The sequence below is a fragment of the Periplaneta americana genome, chromosome 17 (genome assembly GCF_040183065.1).
Source record: "Periplaneta americana isolate PAMFEO1 chromosome 17, P.americana_PAMFEO1_priV1, whole genome shotgun sequence".
Taxonomy (NCBI): Eukaryota; Metazoa; Arthropoda; class Insecta; order Blattodea; family Blattidae; genus Periplaneta; species Periplaneta americana.
The window spans coordinates 78,216,217-78,233,716 of NC_091133.1; the positions used below are offsets into that span (position 1 = coordinate 78,216,217).

Here is a 17,500-nt window from a genome sequence, read left to right on the forward strand (position 1 = left end):
ATATAGTGCAAGAGCATACAGTACACATAAGGAGAATGGATTATAATAATTATACAGAATAGAAGGAGAATTTCAAATATCTATTTGGGAGGTGAATCAGGACAGAGAATAAAACAAAAGTAAGTCTATATTGTTGTGGTGGTCTTTCTGGGTTTTAAGAAAAGTAGAATTTTAGGTTAATGATTTTCCTATGCGTATTCCAAGAAAATGGGAAACGTTGGAGTAGTGATGTTGGGGGATTTTGTAAAGAAAATAAGTACCAACAAATGCAATGTGTAATTTATTGGTTTGTTGCATAATGTTGGGGGTTTTGCAATAATTTAAATGAAGACCGACAACAAAGTGTTGAAGGTAAATGCAAACAAGACGAAGACCATGGTTATCGGAAGAAAAATATAAAAGGTAAACTTGTGAATTCAAAATGAGGCAGTAGAGTAAGTGGACGGCTTCAAAAATTTTGCGTGTATTATAAGCAGTAATATGAGCTGCTGCCAGGAAGTCAAAAGGAGGATACTAATGGCAAAGGAAGCTTTTAATAGAGAAAGGAGCATATTCTGCGGACTTATGAAAAAAGAACTAAGGAAGAGTTTGGTGATGTGCCTAGTGTGGAATGTGGCATTATATGGGGCAGGAACATGGACATTAAGACGAAGTGAAGAGAAGCGACAAGAAGAATATGAAATGCGGATATGGATAAGAATGAAACGTGTGAAATGGACAGACTGAATAAGGAATAAAGCTGTCTTGGAAATACTGAGTGAAGAAAGAATGATGCTGAAACTGATCAGGAAGAGAAAAATAAATTGGTTTGATCACTGACTGAGAAAAAACTGTCTACTGAAAGATGCACTGGAAGGAATGGTGAACGGGAGAAGAGTTCGGGGCGGAAGAATATATCAGATAATAGACACCATCAAGTATATGAATCATATGCGGACACTAAGAGCAAGGCAGAAAATAGGAAAGATTAGAAAATGCTAGGTTTGCAGTGAAAGACATGTCCTTGGGCAGAGAACTGTGAATGAATGGATGAACAAAATGTGCGAAGGGAAGATGCAGCAACCGTGCATTCAGTGACGGTAGAAACAAGTCGGAAACAAAACTAGAGCGGGAAGAAGGAAATGCACAGCTACCAATATCCCTCTGATATACATTATGTTACTGTCCCTTTCGTACAGCTACGTAGACCTACGTAATCTCGCGACTGTTACGTAAACATGTGTTGTAATGTTGTTGTATATCCGCTTTTATTTGTATGAATAACTAAAAAAATTTCACAATCGACTACAGAGTGCTGCATTGGAGTTAAATCGCTCGCTTGAACTCGGAATGTCGTACCCTCGAGTGAGATACGATCGGTCGTGATACGCTCGTAATAAATAGAAGAACAGTACAAGGTCATCTCACCGACATGTCTTATCTTGTATGGAAGGCGACAGATAAGATAGACATATGTTTTGCTCACACGGTAAAAATAAGGCTTTTATTTTCTGCGTTTATGACAAACGTTTAATGGAACAGTCAATGGAACGTACCAAAACAGGAACATGAAATTATAAATAAAATAGTATGAAAAACTTCGATATACAATTATTATTGCTAATATAATTATTCAATATTTGATTTACCACATATATAATATGATAGGTCCATACATAGTGTTCCGCCTATATACTGTGACAATGTAGAAACATTTTACAAAATATTATTGATATAGCAGTAGATTAATAACAATATTAGTACAGAGATAACGGCACAGAAAATATAATACTCGTAAAACGAATAATCATGCTGCACAAATGTTACAGACGCAAAGATTGATACACTAATTATTAGAGATTATTAATATTATTACTACTAGAAAACTTGATACAGTTCTTGCATTATCGTGATTGTGTTCTCCGTTTATAATAATTACATTTACATCCAACGACATCTATCAGATGTGGCAAATTAAACAAAATCACTCCTGTGTGGTAAAAAAAATCATTTACCTACAACATTTATATTACATTTTAAAGCAAGTATTGCAGTTATACTATGGAGAGGTTAGTTAAAGACTGCAAAGTTTTGAAATGTTAAACATCTATGATGTTACTACACAGTTCATCACTGTAACAAGAACGAATGTCTAACGCTCGGCTTATACCGTTCGAGGATTTATCGCTTGTGACAATTTTACCCATCATGCATGTCCGCTACCTATCGGATTATGCTATGAACTACTTGGCGCTCGAGCGAAAACGTCCGATGCAGACCTCTGATCGAATACCATCTTAAGTCTATTATACTTTTTTGTTTCACATCCCGTCTTGATTCATTTGTCCAAAATGCCTTGTTTAGTCCCATTCTATCTGGTATAGCGGAACAAATTAAAAATATATTGCATTAATATAACGAAATATTATTAAATCTATAATTACCTGAAATAGTACAGAACCGACTATAACAGTGTAGATTAGTACAGCAGAGTAAAAGGAGAGAATAGTATAGAACAGAATATGAGTAACAATGTTTTATAGCTTAGAACAAAATGGAATATTACAAAATAGATCAGAAAGACATAATGCAATATTATACAGGTTAGAAGGAAACCTATTACATTTAGTCACAGAAGTAACAGAAGAAGTCCATGCGAATAAGTTTTGTCAAATAAGTTTTTTGATACGTCCAATAGATTAAGAATAATAAATGTAACCTGTTGTAACGCTGCAAAAAGTAGCATTTCTCCTTGACGTCATTGTTCCGCAGTGGAGGTGAGTGTAACTGCAATTATCCACTCCGTAAGACTTGCGAGATGAGAATGTAAACAAAAACGTCTCGTCAGATACTAAAATTCAATGTTGTGAATGGAAAATGAGAAACCATTTATGTATTTTTTTTTATAGTTTCAACTAATTCGTATGGACGAATCCAGAAATGCATCTAGAGTATTAGTTGGGAGGCCTGAGGGAAAAAGATCTTTGGGGAGGCCGAGACGTAGATGGGAAGATAATATTAAAATGGATTTGAGGGAGGTGGGATATGATGATAGAGACTGGATTAATCTTGCTCAGGATAGGGACCAATGGCGGGCTTATGTGAGGACGGCAATGAACCTCCGGGTTCCTTAAAAGCCAGTAAGTAAGTAAGTAAGTAAGTAAGTAAGTTTCAACTAATTTCCTCAAGTGATACTGATTTTTTACAGAATTTCTAGTTTCTCTGTTCTTACATAACTCAATCCATTTGTCATTAAACAGTCAACCTGTTATCGGTACAAGAGAAAATCATCTGTACAGGCATTTCAATTAAGAATTTACTAGAACTATAAGTTGGCAGTAAATCTAGCGGTTCGTACAATATTTGTGATAAAAAATGTTCCAAAGGTTTTAACTCAGTGCTTCAATTTCCAATACACTCTCATTCCAAAAATTATTTGTTGTCGTTGTAACATCGGATCATTATCCCTAAGTAGTATGTGTAACAGTAAAGGGAAATTAATGAAGTATTACCCATTAACATTTGACTGTGAATGCTGTCGACTATCCAGCTGGGGCCTATTTTCTGACAGACGCTCTTGTTCACATCTGTCGAGAGTTTACTGCTGCAGGGCAGACGAAGAGTAACACTACTTTATAATCACCATCCCGGGTTAAGTCAAACCGTACTCAGGGGATTGCTAGCAGAATAATGAAGAGGGACGTTCTGTGCGGTAGCTCACACGCAGTCTGACGTAACTATGCAGCTTACATGCGAACTAAAACAAATGAACTCGTATATCCCCATAGCAACCAGACAAAGGACGATCTTAAATTGTAGCTTGTAAGCTGAAACCTTCACCCAGACCTTCACATGTTTCGATATCAAAAGATATAAGAAAAAAGGAAAGGGAGACAAAAAATGTAAAAAAACATTCATGCACTCTATATCATGCTTACTTTCTCATTGAACATTTCAAGAGCATCGCTCAATTTGATGTTTTCATATGTTATTAATTTAGAGCCCGGATTTTATGTAATTATATATTCTAGTCCTAATGCAACTATAACAGGAAAACAAAATTGTCGGCGAATCATATTAAAAATGTCCTTATACGATAGGCCTATTTGTAACATATGTTAATGTATGTGAAATATTTTATTTATTTCGAACATTGCCTATTTAATAACAAATTTATATTAATTTTAACATCGAACTCTTTAACTGATAGTTTGTGCATATGGGAATTTGTTAGACCACTTGTTCCCCTATCTCTCATGCATGTATCATTCACACATATTTTATTTTTTGCGACAGACTAGTTTCAGATTCTGATAAAGGAATGAACATCCTTTTGCAATGTTGATAGTTTGAACATCCCTTAGATAGTAACGGCGAATAATTTTAATAGGTTATTTTACGACGCTTTATCAACATCTTAGGTTATTCAGCGTCTGAATGAGTTGAAGGTGGTAATACCGGTGAAATGGGTCCTGGGTCCAGCACCAAAAGTTACCCAGCATTTGCTCATATTGGGTTGAGGGAAAACCCCGGAAAATACCTCAACCAGGTAACTTGCCCCGACCAGGAATCGAACCCAGGCCACCTGGTTTCTCGGCCAGACGCGCTGACCGTTAATCCACAGGCGTGGACTATGGCAAATAATGTCTTCCTGTAAGGAACATATTCCACAGGATATGGTTGGTTCTATTGTATACTTAAAGTACTGTTACTTAAATGCATATAATTATTAGCTATCTGTGTCTCCAAAAAATCAACCAAGATTTAAGAGAATAACCATGGAGGTGAATAGCCTACATCGTGATTACAAATTATTGGACAATTTCAACATGCTATATTTTCACCAATATTGAATATAAATACTTGATCTTACCACCACTTGAAAGCGTGAAGTTTGAAGTTTTATACTGATCTTAGATGCACTCGATGTAAGCCCCACGTGTAATACGGCAGACGTGCAGGCGGTGATGCCGTTCTTGCCAAACCTTCTCAAGCATATCTAGTGTGGCATTCCTGATTGCCGTTAATGCCCCTTCTCAATTCGGCTGACGTCTCCGGAAGTATAGGTATGTAAACATTGTCCTTGACGAAACCCCACAGAAAGAAATCACACTGTGAAATCCGGTGAACGGGGTGGCCATGTGAAAAATGTGCTGTCTGCCTCCGTTGTATGACCAATCCATCGAGCTGGTAGGTGTATATTTAGGAAAATTTTTTAATGCCACAACTCACGGACAGGGATTCATTTTCAAACAAGACGGAGGCCCTCCACATTGGCATACGGAGGTCCAGAGGTACCTAAATAAACACCTGCCATGTCGATGGATTGGTTGTATTTATATTCAATAATGGTGAAAATATAACCTGCTGAAATCGTTCAATAATTTGCAACTACGGTGTGTATTGAACATTCTTGTCCTCTTCATTTCATTTTGTTTTGTCCCCTTTTGTAGGCGTAGTTTTGTTTTCAGTTTTGAAATGAAAGCTTTGTATATTATCTTAAACAAATACTCGTACATTTTATACCATTATATTGTCATATTTTATGTTGATAATTCCCAAATAAATCGAGTTTTATATACTGAAAGTTAAAAAAAAAAAAAAGAATGAGAGTGCAGAAGAGATCGCTATATGCGGAAGAGATTTATAGAATAGAATTATCATAAATAACTTGTTCCGTATAAGTTATGTTGAAAGAAATTTTACTATAATCCTTGGATACTCTGTTGAGTCCATTTTCTAGACTACAAGTAACTTTCTCTTTATACTTCGCAATAAGAGAAATTGAGAAAGGAGAGGTGAGAAATATACTCGAAAAATTTAAAGTAAAGTTCAGAGTTAAATATTTTAAAATAAAAAAAAATGTGTTGTAATATGGCTTCAGAAGGTCACACACTACGTAGAAACAAAAGTTTATATCAGTAATCAGCAAGATAGTAACGAGTAAATACAGGAAACCCCCGAATATTTACATTACAGTAAAATCAAAATTGTTATTATGCCACCATGCCGGCCATTGAATCCATAATCCTTAGGACTTCCAAGGAAGATCAAGTTTTTATCGTGGGTTCCTTGGGGAGGGAAGTGTAACTTGGAAGCCCGTGTCGTAGATTTGTGGAAAGTTAAAGATATGTGACTCTGATATGGGGTTCGAAATAAAATTTATGAAGTTGAACTTGGACCGTGAACAAATTCTGCAGTTGGATTAATGAATTGAATTATTCGATTTGTTGGATAGGTTTTTCAATTAGCGTTTGCCACTTCCGTCAGATTTGTATCGGTACATTACTGAGTGTATGAATATAAGATAGGCCTATTGCGTAGGATCGTTCGTTGGTTGATCCACTGATTGATTGGTTGATTTATATATAGATGCACATATTGTTGCATGTAAGGATAAATTATTGTAGAGTTGGTTTAGTACTGTATGTTATGGTTTGTTTTGATTGGTCGGTCGGTCGATTGACTTAGGTTAGATCAGGTTAGGTTAGGTTAGATTAAGTTGTCTGATTCGATATTTCTTTGATACACAGTAAAAGTTTGTCTTTTTCTTGGATGCAAGGATACAAAATAAGAGAGTTGGTTGTATGGTTAGCTTAGATTAGGTTAGGTTAGATTACATTATTTTGTTTGGTTGATTGTTTTGTTCTTTTATTCGTTGGCAGGTTGGTTGAATGAATGAACGAACTTTTTTTTTTTTTTTTGGTTTGTTGGATATGTATTTGGTTGAATGGTTGTTTGGTAGTTCCTTTGCATGTATGAATGTTTATTTTGTAAGATGAATGGAATTCATGAATTGATGCAACATTGTTTAATGAACTGGAATATATGAATGAATTAATTCATTCACCGTTGTTTAGTCAAAATGTTCGAAGATATGAACCTCATAAGTGACACCATAAGGTAACACTAATGAGGCAACTAAGTCACGAGATAATAGGGTAGGGTGGCCAGTTCCTTTCCCCTTTCATTGTATACATCGCTGCCTAGCTATAAGCTCGCGCAAGGAATGATTACCGAAAAGTAATGGTGGCGTTAGTGTTTGTTTTGACGTGTGTATGTAGACACGCCGAGGGAGCGAGATGTGCGGGGCAATAGAAATACTGCCTCTTCCAAGAAGATGAACAGATCGAAACATCGTCTGTGGAAATAAAGAGCGTAGCAAGAGAACAATCCGAAGCGAATTAAACGCGCAACATATGTTTACTAATAAAATAATAATAATAACCTGCGTGGGAAACTCTCCATCACTACATATTATAATAAAATAAACGCACTTGGAACAACAAGCATATTCACATGCAATGGAACTGAATAAAACAGTAATGTAACTATCACAACGCAAGAGTGATTCTATAGATGTCGTTTCTCTTCCGAATGTACTCTTGAATATCATTCAAGCTATCTCGTGACCTTTCCTATCGCCTGCGCTTCCTTATCGCATTGTTTCGTTCACATTCCTGCCGTCGGTATTCCCTGCTTGCGAGACCTATACATATTATACTAATCAGACTTCAGATGTTTACAAACTATTGTTTTTCGTCTGAACCATATCGTCTAGTGAGATGTACTGCCTGATGTACTGAATCTCATAAGTGACATCATGAGGCAACGCTCATGAGACAACTGTCACGGGATAATAGGGTAGGGAGCCCAGTTTCTTTCTCCCTCCATTGCATACATCGGTGCCTAGCTACTTCAGATATAGGCGTATTCAAACTAGTGTTTCTCCTCTGAACCATATCAAGTGAGATGTACTGCCTGATAATAATAGAAATAAATAACAGCCAGAATCTCAATCGGATAAAATTAATTATTTAATTTAAATAAATAAATGAATAAGTAAAATAATACTAAATATTCTGACAAAATAAATTCACATCTAGATGGAGATCCGAAAGTTACCTACAGGTACATCTCAAATTTGGTAAATATATTTATTTTTATGATTGAGAAACAGTGACATGAAAACACTCCGAGAAAGGAATAGATGGATTGAGATCATAGGGAGAAATCCCGTCCTCTTAGTGCACTCAAATGCCACAGAAATTTCTGAGGTTGGCACGACGCCGGGACTTCAGTTTAGAAAACACAAATAGAACACAGACAACGAATACACTTTCATATCCCCTCCGTCATTTGATCCCACAATAGGTGACTGCCACTCAGTTCTAAGTCGACACTTATACACCAGGTGGATCACGGTAGCTTAAAGAAATATATACTGAAATTTCTAACTGTAAACCTCATAAAAGTTAGACTGTAACTTTATCTTAACCTTGTCGTTTGTTTTGGTATTACAGAAGTGTAGAGAAATGTGTTTGAATATCTCCACGGAGACCTGTAAACATACACTAAACCTTACTGTTTGAAAAGAACATTTAAAAGTCATAAAAGTTGAAGGAGGAGTTGAGATAAGTAAGAAACACAGTTCTATGAAATTCCCGTCTTTCCTGTTATTGCAGGAGCTGTGATTAATTCTAAAGTTAAACACGGTCTCTGTTCTTTGTTTGCCTAAGGTATTCAGTTCTGTTAATGATAATTGCCAATAAAATAAGAAGTGAGCGAATACCAAAAGGAAGTAGAAAGCTGCAGCGCTAAACTTCCGGGAAGCTACTTTTCAACTGCCAGTTCATGCAAACTAAAAGGTATTTAAAATTCTCCTAGTCGAAAGACCAGCTCTTCGACCTCAAGCATGAAATCGGAATCTGCGAGATATCTAGAAGTTAAGGGTAGTGAAACACGGAGTTGGAAACTTGAACAGACTTTTTTCAAAAATAGCTATACTTTCATTTTCTCTTAAATTATGATAATTAAAGAATCTGTATCATACGTATGGCAAAATATTACTCATAATGTTAATTTTTTAAAATTACATCAATGTGTTATTCCTATTCCTGTAGCCTATTGTTTACCGTTTCTCTTCATTTCATCCATATTCACATTCCTTTTCCTAAATTAATTTTTAAATTTCCGTTTCTAATTTACTTTTTGTAACATTATTTCAATTCTGTTGGATTTATTCCAGTTACTTTAAGTTTAATGTTTTAGTTTTCAATATGGCTCCGATTTTTAGATTTTTGTTCAGTGTAATCTTTCTGTGTTTATTTGTGTTTTATCCCGTAGTTTTTGTTTTTAATGCTTTTACCCCCTTGCTTTCATATCTCACTTTTAAATCTCACCTAGTTTTAATTAATTTATTGTGTACTTATTTTTGTACCTCTTAATTTATTTGTGTACTTATATTTGTGTCTCTTAATTTATTTTAACTTTTTATACTTTTTTGTCAAATTACTTAGCATTTCATTACTATTCAAGAATTTTTAAATTTGAAACGGATTTGAAAATACAACTTGTGTCGTATCAACACTACATTTTACAGCGATGTGAACTTGAAGAAAATTACCGTTACGGTTAGAATTCCTTTGAAAATCAATTGATTGTCTGAGACCGGAATTTTATTAGAAAGCCAATAAGTGACAACGACCGCTAAGTCACACAGAAATTGTAAAATCTCTGACAATAAATCCTCAGTTGTCATAGCAATATTACAAAAGACTTCATATTAAAGGAAGCGGAATAAATACATTTGCTGAATGACATGCCATGTCCATTACTTTCGCGACTGGTGCCACCAACTTCCACATTATTGTCTGGTGCAACACAATACGTGAATGGACTGACTGGAACAGTTAGATTGGATTTCGTTAGAGTGTTAGAAGAACAGTTACTTTCAAGTGTTAAGCGGCAGTGACTTCCTTCTCGTAAAATTCTAGGACATCGTTCTGGGAGAGAAGTGTACAGTAAAACCTGACAGGAGTCAAAAGGAAGTGAGGAAAATTAAGGTTCCAATTCTCTCCATCTCATTTGGCAGAAATTGACGCCGTAAATTTTGTTAAAGGAACAAGGCCGGAAAGAAACAGTCTCCTCGTATCACAAAATGTGTCAAACTTGAAAACAGTAATAGTTGTTTCATTTATTATCTCACTGTCATTAATTAATTTACTTGATCCTCCATTACTCACTCATTCGTACTCCCACTCTGACTACTTTATTCATTCATTTCATCAGTCGAGTTCAATTTATTCGTTTCTTATATTTCATTCATTTATTTCATTTTTAATTCACACATTCATTCCGTGACACGCTCCAATATTCACTCACTCACTCACTCACTCACTCACTCAATCACTCAATCACTCACTCACACCTTCATCCATTTATTCATGTCTTCTACGAGTCAATTATTCCACTTGCTTACTCACCTCTTTCTCCACTTACCGATTCAGATTTATTCCTTCCTATATTCAGTTATTTTTCCTCTTTCAATTGTTCATTCACTCACTCACTACTCTTTCAATCGGTCACTCACTCACTCACTAATCATTCGTTTTTCCACACACTCATTCCTTCCTATATTAAGTTATTTTTCCTCTTTAAAGAGTTTATTCATTCATTCATTCATTCATGCATTCATTGACTCATTACTCATTCGCTCATTTACAGACTCACGCCGTCCTATATTCAGTTATTTTTCCTCTTTCAATTGTTCATTCACTCACTCACTACTCTTTCAATCGGTCATTCACTCACTCACTAATCATTCGTTTTTCCACACAATCATTCCTTCCTATATTAAGTTATTTTTCCTCTTTAAAGAGTTTATTCATTCATTCATTCATTCATTCATTCATTGACTCATTACTCATTCGCTCATTTACAGATTCACGCCTTCCTATATTCAGTTATTTTTCCTCTTTAAATCGTTTATTCATTCACTCACTACACATTCTCTCATCCACAGACTCATTCCTTCCAATATTCAGTTATTTTCCCCCTTTATGTCGTTCATTCACTCACTACATAATCGCTCATCCACTGACTCACTCCCTCCTATATTCAGTTATTTTTCCTCTTTAAATCGTTCATTCACTCATTCACTACTCATTCGCTCCTCCACACACTCATTCCTTCTTATATTCACTTATTTTTCCTCTTTCAATTGTTCATTCATTCACTCACAATTCATTCGTTCATCCATAGACTCATTTCTTCCCATATTCAGTTATTTTTCCTCTTTCAATTGTCCATTCATTCACTCACTATTCATTCGTTCATCCATAGATTCACTCCTTCCTATATTCAGTTATTTTTCCTCTTTCAATCGTTCATTCTTTCACTAACTGCTCATTGGCTCATCCACAAATTGATTCCATTTTCAATTCACTCATTTTCCTCTTTTCTCTCATTCACTCATTTCTCCATTAACCTACTCACAAGTTCCGGCACTTTACCACTAGTTCCTTTATCCACTCGCTCACTTGAATCTTAATCCACTCACTTGAATCTTAATCCACTCACTTGTATTTTATTCCATTCTCTCACTTTTTCGTTAATCTAATCCCTCACTTGGACCCTAATCCACCCACTATCACTTCAATTCGCTAACTCACTTTCCCTTAATGCAATTACAAATTTGTACCTTTATCCAAACACTCACTTGTTCTTTACTTCATTCATTCTTCCGTCCCTCAACTACTTAATCGCTCCTAATCCAGTTTCTTGGTCCCCCATTCACTCCCTCTCTCTTCCATTTAATCTCTTGACTTCATTCACTAAATTCTTAATCAATAATCGTCCTCTTCGCCGATGAAAAAGCAATGGGTAGATTAAGTTAGAAATAGACTCTGTGTGACATTTACAGCAAAATTTTCAAAGATCATCTTCATATTTTTGCTAATACATCTCAATGTTTTCTCAATTTATAAACTGTATTCTTTCAACAGTTGATAAGATGTCGACAAACTACCACAAAGATCCAAATTTATCAAAGATAACCTCTATGCGATTATCATAACGAATTATCTATGGAGTTCTCATGTCGATTTTACTCATACGATCCCATAACTTGTCTAAATTACGACACAGGTATCAGCAAAGAACTATTTCACCTAGCCTTCTTCTCAAGGCGTCAAATATTATGGATTCTCCACAGAAAGAGTTCAAATGGGTCTTCAAGAATTTGTTGCTAAATTTGCATTATTTCTTGAAAATATAGTACAGAAAGCGATGAAATGCCACTGTATCTTGCCATCTTCTTCAGGAGACTAACTCAAGATTTGTAACGCAAACGTTCCGCGGGTTTTTATTTCAGTTCCTTCAGCAATTTATAAGTAATTCAAATTATTGTTAGGCCTAAGAATGAAACGGTAAACTACTAAACAATGTTCAAAGGAGTTTCATCCCATTTTCACTACAGCAGTACACAATTTCTTTTATAATTACCACACAGGGAGAGAAAGAAATCTACTGCATTTTACCATCTTCTAATGGAAGAAAACCTATATGGAATATAGAGAGTAAACATTAATTTTCAATAACACTATGTTTCTGTCAATATTTCATCATTTGTAAGTAATCATCATACAAAAAGCGCAGGAAATTCACTGCACTCTACCATCTCCTCCAGAAGATAAACTTCATGCGATCTCTGCATAGTGATTCAACACGGACATCATACAGATTTTTATGCTACTACAGGAGCATTTATTCACAATTCAAAATGATATTTATGAATGTACATAGGGCGGCGGAAAACTTGCCCAGAAAGAATATTTTCTCCGAGGGACAAGTTCATGTGCTCTCTACTGCAAATACTATTCGGGAAATCATCTTGAATTTCCTGTTATCACTAAGACATTTCTGTAGGATTCAGAATCATCCTCATCACTGTACAGAAAGGGAGGGAAAAAATGTGGTATTCATACTGCGAACGCTCTAAGGGACAAATAATAATAGGAATACCGGTACCTGAAGCAAAGGCTTTCGCTTGAGTTTGCAGGTCCTCGTTATTTTCCTTCACCGTTATACCGCATGTAAGGGATTCTACATTGGACAGAATCCATTCCCAATTCTTCTATTATTTATTGTATATATGCTGAAGTGAATTGGGGTTACATCTGCCTTACTAAAACATGATGGTTACTCCCCCACATCCCTTATTGATCCGAGCATGTAGGATATTTGCGGAACTGGTTTTGGGGTCAGCGAACTTGATTGTGTTTCTTGGCATTATTCCCAAATCCATTTAAGAGTATATACCGCGTACAACCCTTTCAAAGCCACTCTGTCACATGCCTTGTATCGTTATTCATACTCTCGCGTGTCGTGTGTCGTTCGTTTCACAGAGGGACATCGAGTTGCCGTGGAAACCAGCTAATTTCAAAATTAAGAGATATTGAAGTTTTCTGTAGTTTGTATATTATGAAGCTGAAATCTCTTATTGGGAAATATATATTTTTTTACTATTGGTCAGTACTTGACTTCTCGTCATTCACCTATATAAAGCCGGTTTTGCAGACCAATTTACCGACAGAGTCGTTACTCAGGGTGCACCATAGGAGGCTTGCCTACACTACACCCACGATGAGATGAGATAATGATGGAGTTTTTGTTCGGATCCCACATAAGAATCAGAGTCCCCAGAGAAAATCCCATTTCGGGAAACCGTATCATCCAACATAATGTTTACTATATGAGCCAGAATTAAACTGTGATGGGCCACAAGTGGCCTGTGGGTCACCTATTGGGAATCGCAGATATAAGCAGATGGCATTATATTGCAGTAAGGACTAAATATTTTTAATGGATGCATTTCAACAATTGAAAGAACAGAAAAACGTGGAATATAATTAATTTAGATAAAAAAATATGTAATTCAATATAAACTATAAAATTACGCACTCTATAGAAGACCTAACCGTTTTTACGGAACACAAAACATATTACCTCTTTCAACTAACTTGGTTCTAGAGTAAAAGGTAACAATATAATAGAAGATAAAATAAAAAGGAGAATAGCCTAGGAAATAAAGCCTATTATACAAGCCTCTCATTACTCAAAATGAAATTACAATCTAAACAAGCCGAGAAGAAAATGTATACATCAGTCATGGTTGTTAAACCTGGACCAAAAAAGAAATTATGAAACAAAAGTAATTATTTTTAAAGTAGAATTTTAAGAAAAATATATGGACTGACAAAAGAACTAAATAACACAAGGGAAGTACAAAAACAGTTAATTTGACGTAATCATACAAGTAATAAAATCATCATTAATTTTATAAAATCTCAAAGAATAAATTGGTTTAGTCATGTTAATACAGTGACAGATGACAAACTGTTTAAGAAAATTTGTAATTGTAATTTGTTATTGATAAATGTACATGAAAGAAAAGAACTTAGATAGGGATGATGTGTTTAAAGGCCTTAAGGCGCTGAAAGTTAATAAATAGACAACAACAATCTACTTAAAGAAGAGGAAGAATGTCTAAATATTGTTTGTCATTTAACCCAACCAAAATTACATAATACAAAATATCAGACAATAACGGTAAGATCGATTTGTCCAGTTAATTTCAAAACTGATCAAATTTAAATTCTAATTGCGTAATGTAGGCCTAAACAAACCCACTGTGACGCCGCTTCACATACAGAAAGTTTGGGTTACTAAGGAAAACTTTGAAATACCTCCGCGGCTAAGCGTTGGACTACAGAATCGACCTCTTAGACCAGGGATACAGAACTGGCGAGAGGGGTAGAAAGCATGGGGAAAGCGTTTTGGTTCCCCGTCCACAATCCACCGGCGTTGAATGAAGTATCTGTGGCCCGTACGTAATCACGTAAGACAGACACTGAATACAAATCTCCTCCCCTACCAAGTCAATGACGCGGGGGTGGAAGGAAGGGGTGAGTGACGTATCCGATGAGTGACGAACGTCACAATTGTCGCCCAGTTCTGCAAGCTGTCTTAGACGTTGTGAACGTAGCTCTTGTTCAAGTAAGTATGTGTCATGTATAGTGAGGTTCACATAAGAACAGTTCCTAAAAGGCTGATTTGGCAGTCTCTTCAGTGATGCCAACTAATACCAGATACCACCAAAGAGGGTAAAATCATAATGGCATATACAAAAATAATAATAATAATAACAATAATAATAATAATAATAATAATATAGTATTAACAATAACAATGTCTTGCTTATTTACTTATTTACCACACCTCGCCTTTATGTTGGGAGGTGTTTTCTAAATGGTTCAATAATTTGTGAAAGAGTAGGCCTATATTTTTCTCTTGAACCTCTCGTACATTATGTTGGTAATCAGTAGATTAATATTATCTAATATTAAAATCTATTTTATCTGACAATATGAAATTTATGGCTTTGACTAAACAGTTTACGATTCACGATACCTAACCTAAAAATGTATTTTGTTTGATCACGTGAAATGATTAGTAGGCTACAAACTCCGAAAACGGAATACCACTTTGAAATGTATGCTTAAGAATACTTACTCCTAATCATTTTGGTATTCTAGTTATATTAAGTGCTGTCTCTGCGCACATAAATCTTTCTTCATTATCGTATTTCGTCAGTTCATTATACATAATATGAACTATAGATTCCCGAAGGGTACTCTGAATGACACACGCTTTCTTTTTTCGAGGAGTGACTGCCATACTATTTCCTCTCTTTGTCATTATCGTAATAAAAATCTAAACACGAAAGAAATCAATTAACATGTGAAATGACATTTCTATCAATCACCCAAATGCATGTATCACACCGTATGTTATATGTATTTACACTTATCCGACTATAATCTTGAATTGTAACCGCAACGCAAGACACAAAATAACTATTATGTATTAATATTAATACTGATATTAATGAATTATTAGTATGTTCAAATTTCACTAGCTTCCAGTAATCGGCTCAGAAATCTAGAACAATTTCAATCTTATAAAATTTCACTACTGTAAACGGCTGTTACTGCTGTCAACATAACAGTTAAAAAATCTCTACCAGTTGCAGTAGGCCTATTTCTCAGTACCGAAATTCGAAATGAAGTTGGAAAAAGAAAATTCAACCTGCAAACTATAAAATCACTATTATCCACTAGCATATATAGTAATGGAAGAAAAATAGTTAGATTTCACTCTCAGGGTATTAAGTAAGCTGATCCGGATTATATTCATGTCCGTAGTTTTCACTCTGGAGTTTTCAGATGAAGATTCACCTATACATTCAAGAACTTGATTTCCAAATATTGCAGATTTCTCTGTTCTTTCACCCAAATAGAAATACATACACTTTTTTTTTTTTCCAAAGATTAAGATTCCCGTAGTCGCTGATGCGTGGTACGAGAGGTATTGTGATGTTGCACGTATCTTGCTTTGTGAAGATCAGCATAAACATCAGACGCGTCGCTGGCATTTTCCCACGCTGCACTACAGGCGAAATGCATATCTGTCATCTCTGTCTACGTAAACCATGCATTATTCATTAGCGTAGTGAATTTTATTACGAAATGACCTATTTACACGAGATTATCCCAACTTTTATATTACTATTCCACAGAGGACTGAGATGTACGTATTGCACATATACTGCATAATCAGCAAAGAAGCAGCAATAAGCCCACTGTTCTCCTGGCGAGCTTGACAGGCCGTTGTCTTATAAAATATACAACTTATCGCTCTACAATCTACAGCAGTAAAGTATTATCAGTGGATATGGGTTCCCTGTCTGTATACAGGTCCTTGGGTATAAATTTGGATTATCTTTTTTAAGCTACTCATGAATTCGTGAAATACATGTTTTAGCTGATCAAAGTAAAAAATGTTATAGGTCCTTTGGTCCACTACGTTTCGTCCAATTTTTCTTTCGTTCACCGACACATTTGTACATTTCATGATTCGTCCATTAAATTTTGTCCACTGGCCATTTAGTCCATTTTCATGCTTCGTCCATTATGTTTTCGTCCACTGATTATTTCGTCCACTATGGCAAAAAAAAAAATGACATGAAACATATTTCATTTGGTGAAAATGTAATTTATTTAAATTTATATATATATTGTTGACGTACATGCTGTTTGTATTATAAACATGATTAGTTATCATTTTCTTCTTCCTGATGATTTTTCTTCATCAGGGTTAATTAATTTTTAATCTATATGAAATTACTCTCAGATATGTTTCTAGCCTGCCGTCGTTCTTGTAGTCTTCATAACGTGTAACCACCTCCCTGATGCGTTCATATTTATTGACATATGTCTGACTTAATGGTGCATAGACTCGCGTGTGTCCTTCCTACAATTGAGTATTATAATGTAACATTGGTTGCCTCCGACGTGTATATATATATAACCTCTGCTATAATTTGTTGCATTCAAAATTGAAAAGATATATAGTATATTCATACTTTTAATATACAAAGTCAAATGAAACGTATCTAACAAACACACGACAATGATGAAAATATCTTTTGTTGTAATTTATTGTAGATGGGAAACACAAATATGTAGTCTAACATAGACGAAAGGTTATGACATAAAAGTTGTGGACAAAATGTACGGATGGACGTAAATTGTATGGACCAATCGGTTGTGGACAAAAGAACTTGGACGAAAGTGAGTGGACGAAAGGTAATTGACGAAACAAAATGTGGACAAAAGGT

General features: G+C 35.2%; 1 protein-coding gene across 1 annotated transcript in view; it reads left to right on the top strand.

Annotated features, from left to right (window-relative positions):
• The window catches only part of LOC138692753 (lachesin-like), a 233,025-nt gene that overhangs the window by 187,717 nt on the left and 27,808 nt on the right, over positions 1-17,500 (top strand). The window lies entirely within an intron of this gene.